This window comes from Mesoplodon mirus (assembly GCF_964341445.2).
Source record: "Mesoplodon mirus genome assembly, chromosome: 15".
NCBI lineage: Eukaryota > Metazoa > Chordata > Mammalia > Artiodactyla > Ziphiidae > Mesoplodon > Mesoplodon mirus.
The window spans coordinates 76,060,664-76,074,516 of NC_138991.1; positions in this window are offsets into that span (position 1 = coordinate 76,060,664).

Sequence of the window (13,853 nt, forward strand, 5' to 3'; positions counted from 1 at the left end):
CTTCTGGGCAGGTGACTTTGAACATGGCTTCCTGCCACAGAAATGGCCTTGATTAAGCAAAGGCCAAGGAGCCCCGCAGCATCAGGGAGGGCAGAACACCATTCTTTTCTTGCTCTTGATTCCAAGCGGATGTGAGTGGGAAAGAAAGTAAGTGTGAAGTGACTGTGTGAGAATAATTACCTTTTCCCCCAGAGAGCCTCCTGGAATATGGAATAGATTAGGACACGCGGAAGCTGTGAATACTGCAGATCATGCCGAGAGGGGCGGTGAGCATCCCAAGGGCCCAGGCCTCCCTGATTTCAGGGTGAGGCCTGGAATTAGCGGGAGGCCCTGAATGGGAAGTCTGGGCTCCTGGTGCAGGAAGGGAGCTTTCCTTCATTCTCCTTTGTTCATAAGAGAGACTTTTTTTTTTTTTCCCCCTCTAGTGGGAGGTAGGACACATGTATAGCCAAAAATTTATTAACTCTACTTTCTTAAATCAGGGAGGAAAATGTTAGCATCAGTGTCTTCCAGGAGCATATCACTCACAGAGCTCCTTGGGGATTGGGGATGCAGTGATTGGAAAAGCAGATCCACTAACAAGAAAAGTGAGTCTTGATCACAGAGAGATGCTTAACAGGCCCACAAAAAATTGGAGGGACGGAGTCCACATGGGCCTTTTAATTGATGGAAGTAAAGCATTTACAGTGTGAACAATAAGTGGAAAAGAGGTCACAGCTTTTCTTGATCCACTGTGCCCAAGCCAGCCTCCCCCATCACTTCCTGCTTCACGCAATGCCATTGTGCCTTGACTTGCAGCCAAAATAAGTACTTAATTTTCTATCTCTATGTGTACAAGCAGTATTTGTCTAGTTTTTGGTGATGTCTCTATGTGTTATCAGTGTCTTGCACAGTGTAAATTTTAAGAGGACCACGAGGCAACATTTGGTGCCAAACACAGAAGTAGGTGCAAATTTGCTGCTTTGGGCCAGGATCTGGCCTTGTTTCCTATCTCATATTCTTCCCCCAGCCAGGTAAGATCAACTTTCTCTTCTACCTATAGGCCTGTTGAGCCTCAGTCTGACACCAGTTTCTACCCCCAGCAAAAATCATGTAAGAAGCTTCCTGAAAATTAGAAAGTGGTTCCTCGTGTCACATCAGTTTGGCTTTAGTTAACAAGGCTAGAGGAGTCAGTGGGCCATCTTAGCAGGATGTCAGGCAGGCAGCTGGGGCTGTTTAGCAGGTGTTAGGAATGTAATGTGGAATTTAGGAGTGAGTCAGAAGTAGGAATATACCTTTGGGAAACCCACAGTGAGGATGGGAGCCAATGAGATTCATCATGGGATAAAGTTGGACAGTGCAGTAAGCACAGAACAGGCCTAGGCTGGCATTTTGGGGAATAATCTCCATTAAGTAATGAATAAAGAATAGGGAAAAAATGCTGAAGGCCACTTCAAAGGAGCAGTAGGCCAAGTCAGAGGGAAACCAACATCACAGAAAACCTAGGAAGAGAAGGGTTCATCTTGAGAGGCGAGAGTGCTGCTGGGAATAAAACCAGGATGGGCGGCAAACCAAGACCTTTGATTTTGTTTGACCTTTGAGAAGATACTTTCGAGGACAGAAGAGAGGAAGAGCCCAGATGCGTGAGAAGAAGGAACAAGCCTCCCATTTATTTGGTGCCTTCTTAGTTGTGTACTGGATGGTATTCAGACAATATCTTGTTTTATTGAAGGATAAAGAGAGATGAGGAAGCAGAAGACTAGGAGGGAGACTGATAGAAAACGCAAGGCTAGAGATTGGAGAGTTATCGGTATGTGTGTGTTCATTTCCTTTTAGATGAGAAGGTTTGAGCATGTGTTGAGGAATTGGACAAGTAGCCAGTGGAGAGGGAAAACGGAGACCACAGTCATGGTAGGAGGCAGGTGTAAGGGGTTAACTGGTCCATGTGGCAGGGGAAAGTTTCTCCCAAGATGGGCGGGAAGGAAGAAAGTTTGGGTGATGATCCAAAGAAAACTTAAGGAGTTTGGGAGGAAACTTGTGGGAGTTCTCGTCAGATGTTCTCAATTTTCCCAGGGAAGTAGGTGGGAAGGTCATCTTTGAGAGTGAAAGGGCAGGGGAGGCAGTGGACCTGGAGAATTGAAGGTGGTGAGGAAGGCTGTGGTGGTGAATTCCAGGACCGGGAGGACGTTGTGGGTGATACAGAGGGTTGCAGCCAGGCACCGAGCCCAGGTACCAAGGTCCCCCTTCTCTGTTTACTCTGCCCCAGCCCCCTTTGGCTCCTATGCTGACAAGGGCCAGGAGGGCCTTTACACGCTCAGAGATTTATTGAAAGGAGGAGAGATAGTAAAAGGGAAAAACTCAGAATTGCTTTCAAATAGGGAGGGAAGATTTTACAGAAGAGGAAAGAGTTTAGAAGAAGGCTGATCTGAGAACACACAGGAAGTTCAAGGAATAATAAGGGGCCTCTTTGGAAACACATCCCTTAGTTTTTTGGGGAAGGAGAGAAACAGTTATTATTCAGTAGATTGCCTGGATTCCTCTTTTTGCTTCATTGTACCACTGCCAGAAATTGACTTGTAATACAGTTCAGCCAACCTTATCACTTCTTACCTCTGATAAACAATGGATCAGGGCTTTTTCAGGTTACATGTGTTCTTTAACCATCAGCATTGTGCCCCATGAATATTTTCATAGCAATATACATACATTGAATGCCAGAGCATTAAACCAAATGTGGGGCCCTTCTAAGCATGGCTCCGTATGCAACTGTATGAGTCATATACTCAAGATATTGGTCCTGAGCTTCCCTGGTGGCGCAGTGGTTAAGGATCCACCTGCCAATGCAGGGGACATGGGTTTGAACCCTGGTCCGGGAAGATCCCACATGCCGCGGAGCACCTAAGCCCGTGCACCACCACTACTGAGCCTGCGCTCTAGAGCCCGCAAACCACAACTACCGAAGCCCACGTGCCTAGAGCTCGTGCTCCGCAACAAGAGAAGCCACCGCAATGAGAAGCCTGTGCACCACAACAAAGAGTAGCCCCCGCTCACTGCAACTAGAGAAAACCCGCATGCAGCAACGAAGATCCAACTCAGACAACAATAAAATATATATATATATATATATATATATATATATATATATATATATATATATATAAAAGATATTGGTCCTGGAAATAACCCAAGGGCAGTAATACAAGTTGCAGAAACCTCACCAGCTTTCTCTATTCCTTACCTCTCCTTACCGAGCTTTAGTTTTGGATACTTAGTCTAAACCCTGGGCCAGGTTCTCCTTTAACTGTCCTTGTAAAAAAAAAAAAAAAAAAGGAACCAGCCCAGTGCACCAGTTATGATCTGCTGCTCTGTGACTACCTACCCTGGGAACCTGGACTGGGAGCTGGGAATGGAATGGTATGATGGACAGAGCTGGGCATGGGTCAACCTGGGAGCCATGTCCCAGTATGGATCATGCATTGGCTCCTAAGTAATTTTAAATTCTTGCCCAGAAGTGACTTTCTTATAGAACCGCCTATGAGGTATCATCTTCTTGGTTCTTTGAAAACAAAAAATTGGCAGGCAAGGCAGGCTATTCAAGTTAGGACAGTCTTGAGGGGAGAGAGGGAAAAGCCGCTTTGCCATTGAGCATAAGCTTCCAATGGAAAGTACGTGTCCAGTTTGTGATGATATTCACAGTAGAACCCCCCCCCCCGCAACTTCTCTGCTTTCTGATGGATGGTATTCTAAGCCCTGACTCTAAAGCTTTTTCTTCAGTGACTAACAGTTTGGTACATCTCATCTAACTTAAAAGCTTTGGAGTGGAGGGAAGAGTTCTCCATCCTTGAGGGAGGTTTTGTAGCTGCACTGGGAATTGTATCAGGATGTCCCATCAGAGTGACAATGAGGTGGGATTTGAGATACAAGACCATGAGTTAGAAACCCTGAAGCCTGCTAAAAATTAGGTGCAAACAGCTATGCAAGTTCAGAATAAGTAGGTCAGAAGTTGAAGAGAAGAAGGAGACTTGCTGGAGAGGGGCAGCCCAACCTCTGGATGGCATAACAGAAAGGTGCTGGCAGGTTCGGGAGAACAGCATCTGGGGGAGTGGTGGGAACTAGGAGAGTGGGACAAGTAGGAGGGCAGAGCCACAAAGCCAGCTATATAAAAGCTTTGGTTCCCAAGGCAACTTGTTCAGCATTTTCTTCTCTTTCCTCTAAGGTACGTGGAGTATAGTTGTCAAGCAGAGGTGGTGCCTGTTGGCTGAAGTGGGCCTGGTAGTTGGCAGAGCAAGAGGAGGCTTTATAGAAAAGAGTGTAGAAACATACGAGTATCAACATGAGTGAGTGTAGAAACCTATAGCTGTGCAGTCCTCGACATTCAGTTGTTCTGAAGAGGAAATCTCTGCATTTTCTATTTTTGGTCTGATACATAAGCTCTTCCAGGGTAAGGACTATTTATTCTGTTCTTGTCCTTTTATTCTAGAACATATGACACCATTATCACGCCCTCATTCTCTACCCCTTATTTTGAGGGGGTATGATTGAGGCATAGTTTGGATACAGTAAAATACAAAATTTGAAGGCTATAGGTTGTTGAATTTCTATGTCTCTATATACCTGTCTAACCACCACCTGGATCAAGATAGAGAACATTTCTATTCCTCCATAAACTTCACCTGGATCCCGTTCCTATCAATACCTACCCCTCTTAAACCAGAGGGAGCCACTGTTCTGACTTCTAACCCTATGCAGTAGTTCTCCCTGTCCTTCAACTTCATACATATTACTTTTATCCTCTGTATGCTCAGTTCAGTAATGTGAATGCTATATGTGGGCTTGGTTGAATCATAGAAAAAACTAATAGCTTAATCAAAAGAGCTGTGGAAGCATGGTGATGTTACTAAGAAACTGTGATTTTTACCAGTCAGACATCATGTAATCTAGAGAAAGTGGCTTTCTTTTTTTTTGGCTGCGCTGCATGGCTTGTAGGATTTTAGTTCCCAACCAGGGATTGAACCCAGGCCACAGCAGTGAAAGCACCGAGTCCTCACCACTGGACAGCCAGGGAATTCCAGGATGCCCAGGCGAGACAAGAGGAAAAAACACCAGGAGAAAAGAACAAAGATCATAAATTGAGAAAGCACATATGAAAGATTAGGTATTCTGAAGATAAGCACTTCAAGTGAGTGGAGGAAATTAGCAATAGCAAGGCGCCTTAATGAGGTAAATGACTGTTTTTCATACACATTTGTAAGCCTTGCAAGAGCAAGGCCTCAAAAAATTGGGTAAAGACTCAGAATTGTTTCTCTCCACGGGAATCTTTAGTAAAAGGCGAAAGAGTTATATGATCTGAAGAGAAACCAGAGTATGCAAGTGGCTTTCTGAATCTCAGTTTCCACATCTGTAAAGTGAGGGCCATAATTCTTTTTTATGTGCCTCAAAGGTAAATTCTGCATGAATCAAATATTTAAGGCAGACTATTTGGCATTTGGGGTTGCGGTATCTTTTGGAGAGCATTAATTTAGATGTTACATAAAAGCATATATAAACTGTAAGATGCATTACAAAATATGATATTAAAGTATTAAGGTGTCCAGTGATTGTAATCCTGGATATTTCTATGTGTGGCTGCCTCTATGGAACTTGGGTTTCTCCTCAGTCATTCCAGTGGTGTATGTCTGAGTGCAATGTGGTTATTACATGAAGTCTTCACTCTTCTGGAACCTTCTGTTACATGCCTCTGGTCTTTACAAAGTGATCATTAACTTCCAGGTGGCCTCCCATTCTGACTCCGGCAATGGGCCAATTTCTTGATTCTATCTCACAATGTAACTTCCAAAGTAAATGTCTATTAAGCCTTTGTGTAAACATTCCAGGCCTGTAGCAAAATCAACTGAACATAAATCACCCACCGAAAAGGGTTTAGGAAAATGTGTAAGTTTGAAAAATGAAGCAGTACAGTACAGTTTCATTGTGGATCTCTGGCCTCAGTTACCTCAACTAAGATTTCTCTGGTCTACATCACAGTTCATCCTCAGAGGTGGTGGTTTTCAGTTACTCCAAAGGGCTTTGCCCAAATATAGAGAAAACAAGCCCTCTGCATATAAAGACACCAAGATGCCTATTTGGAAATGGGCTTAACCGACCTTCTAAATAAAAGCCAGAATCTACCATGTCCTCGTCACTGACTGTATCTTTTCCACATTTAGAGGGTTTGGCTTTAGAAATCCAAGAGAGTGATTGTGATAAGTTTGTTTTGCTTCAGTATTCCTTCTTTATTTAGAAATGGATGGTGGATGAAAGTTTTTGCTTTTATAAATTGATTTTGGATTTCTTTCCTTTGGGAAGAAGGGTAATAAGATGAAATGAAAGCCCTGCCTGGAGGGATGCAGGAGAGCAAAGGGAGGGTATTTTATAAAGTTAAAGAACTTGGCTTGAGACTTGCCTTGGGGGGCTCAGGTGTGCATTATATCTTTCAAGCGTAAACTTGTCAACTTGACAATAGTTACTGCAAACTTTACTTTTTCCGAAAATATGACCCAGAAAGTATATTTGTGGCACTACTCCTGTGAAGAGGAATCAACCTATTTGAAGATAGTCATTTTCAAATAGATTATCACATTTTCAGAGTAGAACATTTCATCTCAGAGAACATTTTCTTTTCCACATACGTAGCAGACTCTAAAGCAATATCATGGCTTCTCTTTGTGTCTTACCAAATAAAATATATTGTCAACCTTACTCTCTCTCCCTGTTGAAAAGAAATGTAGAAGAAAAGACTCGCCAAAAGGGAATTTTTATATTATGTAAGGATGTTGTAGAGTTTGATAAGCTTTGGGTTGAGTTACCAGGAAAGATCACACCGTATCCTTCTGAATATAATTCAGGAGATGTTCTTGGCTGAGTTCATTTGGCTTTGGTTCTGTCTGGATGCACAAGAGAGTCAAAGCACTCAAAGACTTGCGTTGTATCCCTGTAGTCACCTGTGTCCCTGCCCGGCTCATATTCCTTTGCCCAAGCCAGGAGGTCACTTGCAGATGGCTCTAGTATATGCACTCTAAGCCTGAGTGCATCTGGTCCTGCAAGGCTGCTTCTCCTAGGCATGGGACAAGCTGGAAGTCTTCACTGCAGGGTCATAACCCCAGAATTGCCCTTGACAATGAGGGCTGGAGTTAGCGGATGAACTCCCCAACTGCATCCTCCCTCAGAGGGACAGTTCTGAGGTGTGTTGTGTGTTCCACAGAGTCACTCACAGGGACCCTGGTGGGATTGTGCCTGGTTGACCACAGTGGTAACCTGCTCATAGCACACCCTTCATTGTCTCCTTCGCTTTCCTGCTTCTGCTGGTTCTTCACCTCCCGTGTATTTGCACGCAAATATGTTTCTCATGGTCTGTTTGTGAGAGAACCCAAGCTAAGACAATACCTGACCTCCTTGCTTAAGGAATTGCTTAGGCCAGGCATGGAATCTGATGAGTCTTTATGACATCAGCTGTAATATTTAAATAATAAAATAATAATAACAATTTATTTAGCGTTCACTATGTGCCAGGCATAGTTCCACATGTCACTCTCTCTCTATATATCTATATCTATATCTATATATGGATAGATATAGATATATATATATATAGATAGATAGATATAGATATATTTACCTCTATGAGGTGTGTATGCTTACCATCCCCATTTTGCAGATAAGAAAGTAGAGGCATGGTGATTTGCTCAGTATCACAAAGCCAGTAAGTTTCCAGCCAGGATTCAAACTCAGGCATCTGCAGCCAGCATTCCTAACTACTAAGCCATCCTGCCTACTCCTTTGAGAATCAAATAAAATAATGGACATGAAGGTTACTAAAAAAAAAGTTCTCTGCAAATGAGAGGGATGATCATAACTAAAACCTACCCAACCTTACCCTTTTACTACTCTTGTGTGTTGAGGGGATTTCAGCAAAAGCAGAGGCTGGCACCAAGTCTGCCCCACTCACCGAGAGCCCCTTACAGATGAGTTGAACTCAGTCTAAAAGGATAATAGATTCCATTTCCTAATTACTGTGTTTTGGAGTGATTGTAAAGACATCCATTGTCAAGATTAGGGAGGTTTCATTGCAGTGGATCATGGGAGGCACTGGAGCAGCTAATACATTGAGGTGCATTAAGAATTATATCACCACCAAAAGATAATCTTGCTGCAGATGAGATTGCTTTGGGCATGTGTTCCAGTGTAGGTGCCAAAAATGCTAAGACTTGGAGAAAGGAGAGGAGAAAGTAGAGCTACTTCCTCTGTATGCTTTGCTGCTTGGAAGGGAGAGAGAAAAATAGCAGGAAATGCTCATTTCTTCTCCTGGGATCTTTCAGGGACCTCCTATCTGAACAGGACAGTTGAATTTTGCTTGGGTAAGGGATGACTTGCCAGAAGATGAAAAGCACAAGTACAGTCCTTCTCTGCTGCTCCTGAGCAGCTGCTGGGTACAGCGTAGTGAGAGATGGTGTAAAAAAAGGTGTGGGGACAGGTGTGGCTCCAGCTTCATGGCCGAAAGCACCCCTGGATGGCAGCTCCAGCAGAGCAGTTGGGGGTCAGAATCCTGAAAAAAGCAGAAACAAAGAGGCATTCTGCTTTTTCTTGACTATCTTCAATGAGGCTGTTTTTAGAGGGGCATAAAGGTAGTCATGATTTCACAGGCAAATTGGAAGGGACCTAATCTCCACCAGGCCTAGGAAAAACTGTCTAGATATTACAAAGGCACAGAGCTGGGGAAAAGAGATTCAGGATTCTGAACGTTTCCATGGACTTCAAAGTATAAGTGGTGGGTACAGTTGACAATGGAGTTGACCTCTGTTCCCTTGGTGCTTCAGTGGACTGTCTCAGGACTTGGCACACTGCCGCCCTTCCAAAGCAGATGGGGGAATAAACACCATTAGCACACTGATAAGTGTTTGTTTTCCTTTGGCATTAGGGCTAAGAAAAATAAAGTGGGGAGGGTATCAGGTCCTGAAGTAAGCTTTTAAAAGGTTTCCCTTTTTGATTTTTTTTTTTATGATTGTCTATTTATAATAGCAACAGTCACAAAGAAAAAGAAAACTTTAATTACCCCGGAACACATTTTGCCAAAATTGCATTTAAGTACTTTTTATTTATGAGCAAGACGCATTATCTTTTATGATGTCTTTAAACCAGTGAGGGGAAGTTGTGGGTATAAACCAAGGTGTTCTGTGGCCTGTTGTCTTTTTTTGAATCCCTGGAAAGGATCACCAAGAAGGATGCTCCAGATAACTTCATCTGCCAGGCAGTTTGCACGAGACGAAAGAGGCCTTTCTGAAGTCCATTAAAGATGATTCATTACTATTGGTCATACACATGTTTGTGTTTTATTGCTTAAATGTATAAATCATACATTGGCAACTAATTGTATCTGCCACACTATTTTAGGCCCTGGGAGGACTAGAGAGGTACAAGATGTTATTATTGTTCCCAAGGAAAGTCCAATTCAATTAGGGAGACAAGATGGCCATGTGTGTGATAGTTAGAGACAACACAAAAGCATATGATTAAGCAGCAAGTTGCGAATTACAGGCTGTGAGTGCTGTAATTCTCTTAGCTGTGACACAAGAGGTGCTGTGGAAACAGCAAAGCTTGAGACAGGTCTTGAAAGACTGGGGCAGTTGGAACAAGTTGAGGAGGTGTGGGTAGGTCATTCTGGGTTAGGAGAACGGCATGCACGAAAAGCACGGAGGTGAGACTGCACTTGAATGGCTATGACACCTCCAACAGAGCAGACTGCTAGACTGGAGGGTTTGGGCAAATGAGGGAGCAGTAAGATGAAAGAAAACAGAGCCAGAGAGCGGAGACAGGCTGTTCTAAAATCACGCATTCATCTTCCTCTCAGTTCTGTTACAAATCCATGTTAGATCATTCTGTTTTGTCCATTTGCTTACTGTCATTTTTTAAAGGCATAATCTGTGTATATAGCACGGTGCTGGGGGACATGGTCTGTCTTAGTTTGCATTTCCCCAGAGACAGACCCTGATACAAGGAGTCCAGGGCAAGTCATTTATTTGGGAGGTGATCCTAGAAAACTCTAGAAGGGGGGTAGAAAAGTGAGACAGGGAGGTAAAAGAAGGCCATAAGGGGTGCTTTATCAAGATATTTACCAATGTGGGCAGCTGGAGCTTAATTCCACTGGGGAGCAATGGAACTCAGTATAGGATGTGCCTCAGGTGGTCCTGGCTGAGGGGTGAGGGAGTTGGGGTATTTATCCACCAATCCCCTTCAGTCACTGGTTGAGGGCTGCTTTTGAGGGCATTAACTCCTGAACACTTTTTTAAAAAATTTTATTTTATATTGGAGTTTATGGTTGCTTCCATGTCTTGGCTATTGTAAACTGTGCTTCAATGAACACTGGGGTGCATGTATCCTTTTGAACCATGTTTTTCTCTGGGTATATGCCCAGGAGTGGGATTGCTGGATCATGTGGTAGAATTCGGTAAAGTTGAAGGATACAAAATTAATACACAGAAATCCCTAACACTTCTGTGCCAGAAAAAGTCCACAAGCAGAAGTTGCAGGTGTTTGCAGTAGGCAATTTTGGTGCTGATATGTCAGTATTTTTAGCCTGGAAGTAGGAGATCATGAATTTTAGGCGCCTTGGGCTGCTATAATAAAATACTGTAAACTGGGTGGCCTACAAACAACAGACAATCTGAGGATGGATGTCTGAGATCAGGGTGCCAGCATGGTCAGGTTCTGAAAGCCCTCTTCCAGGTTGCAGACTGCTGACTTCTTCTTGTGTACTGCCATGGTGGGAAGAGGATGAGAGAGTTCTCTGCCATCCCTTTTATATCGGCACTAACCCTATTCCTGAGGGTTCCACCCTCATGACCTAGTTATCTCCCAAAGGCCCCACCCCAAAATATCATCACATTGGGCTTAGGGTTTCAACATATGGATTTTGGGAGGTCACAGATGTTCAGTCCATTGCACTGTGCTACACATCCTCAAATGAAGGTCAAGTCACCCTGGGACCAAAGTCCTTGACTAATGGTATTTACTTTATCCCGTTGCTTCCCATGTGTCATCATGGTCTGCTCTGATGCAGAGCAAACTTTGGAAGGACAGCTGTACAGTTTGGGATGCGGAAGCATGAGGGAGAGTTTTAGTTGTAATAAGACCCTACCTGGGTTGGTTTTCTTCTAGTTCAAGGAGCTTCCAGTACAGATGTGAGCGAGATTAATAAATACGATAATGGCTCAAGTTTGAAGGATCCAGAGCAATGATTCTGGGTTGGACCCTGAGTTTTTAGTGGAGAATATGTGTCAGTGAACTGAACCCATATTTTTGTTTTCATGGGAAAACTCAGATGGCCTCATTAAAAATCAGAAAACAAAATATCCACCCACCATCCACCCTTCCCCCAAAAGACATCCCTTCCCCTGCCCTCCATGACACGTAGCATTTCCACAAGCTACTTGGGAAATATAAATACATTCAGGGGTTTAGCTCAGTAATTTATTTTCTCTCCATCTGCAGCAACACTTTATGCCAGTCGTGTTATGATCCAGTGGGAGAGAGATCAGTTAAAGAGAAACCACAGTAGAGAAAGCATTTAAGAACAACATTCTTCCTTACTAAATTTTAATTTTTAAAATTTGCTTTGGGTTGTGTTCAGTTAGTAAAGAGAAGAAAAAAATAAGAAGGGAAAACCAAAAAACATTTTGTTTTTCCATATGCCTTTGTGGAATCCTGGAATTGAAAGAAATCTTGAAAGGCCATTTTAATGGTCTTAACTTTCTGTCAATATCTGTTGAGTTGAACTAAAGTTATATTTCATATGAGGGATAGACAGAAGACTTACAGAGAGATTATAGCTCCCTCAATAAACTGGTATTTGTCTGTCCATCCATCCTTCCATCCATGCGTGCATCTTCTTACCATTAGAAAATTCTTTTATTCCAAGTGCTGTCAATGCCAATTCTTTTTCAGTACATGAAAAGGAAAAAAATCTCTCTTTATTACAAGACAGATTTTAGAGCAGGAAGATGATTTCTGCCAAAATTGATTCCTGCTGAAACCTGCATCAGTGTGAGTTAGATTAATTAATTACAGCATCTCTCTCTGATAAGGGTTCGTGTCTGGGTATCCCAGGCTAGCTTTTTTCCCCTGGATAATTTCTACTCCCCCTTTGTAATCTAACTGGTACTTTTACTACATGTAAGGTCAGAGGTTTTTTTGTTTTTTTTGTTTCTTTAAATATTTTCACATAAATGAACAATTTTGGGGGTGCACATGAATGACCTGAAAGATGAATTAAAAATGGAAAGTCATGCTCATAGATAAGAAGAAAATAAGATAAGGATGCCAGTTCTTCTTTAATTTATAAATTTTATGTAATCCCAATAACAAGAAGATTATTTATTAAAACTAGGCAGCTGATTCTAAAATTTATTTAGAAAGGTAAATAATAAATAATGACATTCTAGAAAATAAAAATAATGAGGGGTGACTATTAAATTTTATAAAAACTCATTAATTAAGGCAGTATGGTACATGCGTATGAATAAGAAAACATCACTGGAACAGAATAGAAACTCCAGAAACAGACCCTAATACACATAAGAATTTAAAATAAGATGAAGGTTGCATCTAAAGTCAGTGAAGAAAGATTATTCAATGAATTAGGTTAGGACAACTAAATAGCACATCACACCTTACAGTATGATAAGTTCCAAATGAATAAAATAGTTAGATGTTAAAAAAGAAACAATAAAAATATAAGAAAATGCAAAAATTATAACTATAGAAGGGGGAAAGTCTAACGATGACAGAAAACCTGTAAGACATAAAATCAAAGATTGATTAAAAATAAAGTATTTGTAGCCAGTAAAAATCACCAATATCAAAGTTAAAGAGAAATGACAAACTGGTAAAAATATGGTAATTTTGTCCAAGTGTTAGTTTCTGTATGCTATGAAGAAGGCACACAACAAACCAACAAGAAAATTACTACTATCATCTAAATAATGAACATAGAATGGTTTACACAAAAGGAAATTGATAAGAAAAGATCATTTACTTTGCTTATAAAAAGAGAAATGCAAAGTAAAGCTAAGCTAAACTAAGATACAATTTCACCTGTCATATTGGCAAGACTTGAAGGTTGGTAATGCCTGGTGTTGCCAATGGTGTAGGTGAATGCAGACTTTCAAGTATAGCGGTGCATAATGTAAATGGCAGGGGTCAGCACACCACAGCCTGTGAGTGAAATCCAGCCTGATGCCTGTTTTTGTACTGCCCATGAGCTAAAAACCGTTTTCACATTTTTAAATAGTTGAAAAAAAATCAAAGGAATAGTATTGTGTGTCATGTAAAAATTATATAGAATTCAAGTTCCATGTCCTTAAATGAAATGTTATTGGAACTAAGTCATGCTGATTTCTTTGGTTGTTCTATGGTTGCTCTTGTGCTCCAATGGCAGATTTGAGTAGTAGCACCAGAGACTGTCTGAACTGTGCAGCTGAAAATATTTACTTTTACTTTTTCTATAGAAAAAATTTGCTGAGCCCTGCCCTACAACTTGGCAATATCTATCAAAATTATAAGTCCCCTGTGATACAGTGAATTGACAGCTAGGAACTTATTCTGTAGACACACTTGCATATGTGTAAAATGACACATGTCCAGGATACTTCATTACAACATTGGTTGGTAAAAGATTGGAAATGAACTAAAAGTCTATCAGTAAAGGACTGGCTGTGTAATTACAGTACATCCACATAGTGAAATACTATGCAGTTATAAAAAAGAATCTACATGCCAAAATGGAATAATCTCTAAAATACATTAGAATTTTTAACCATGTGATTATCTTATCTGTTCAAAAA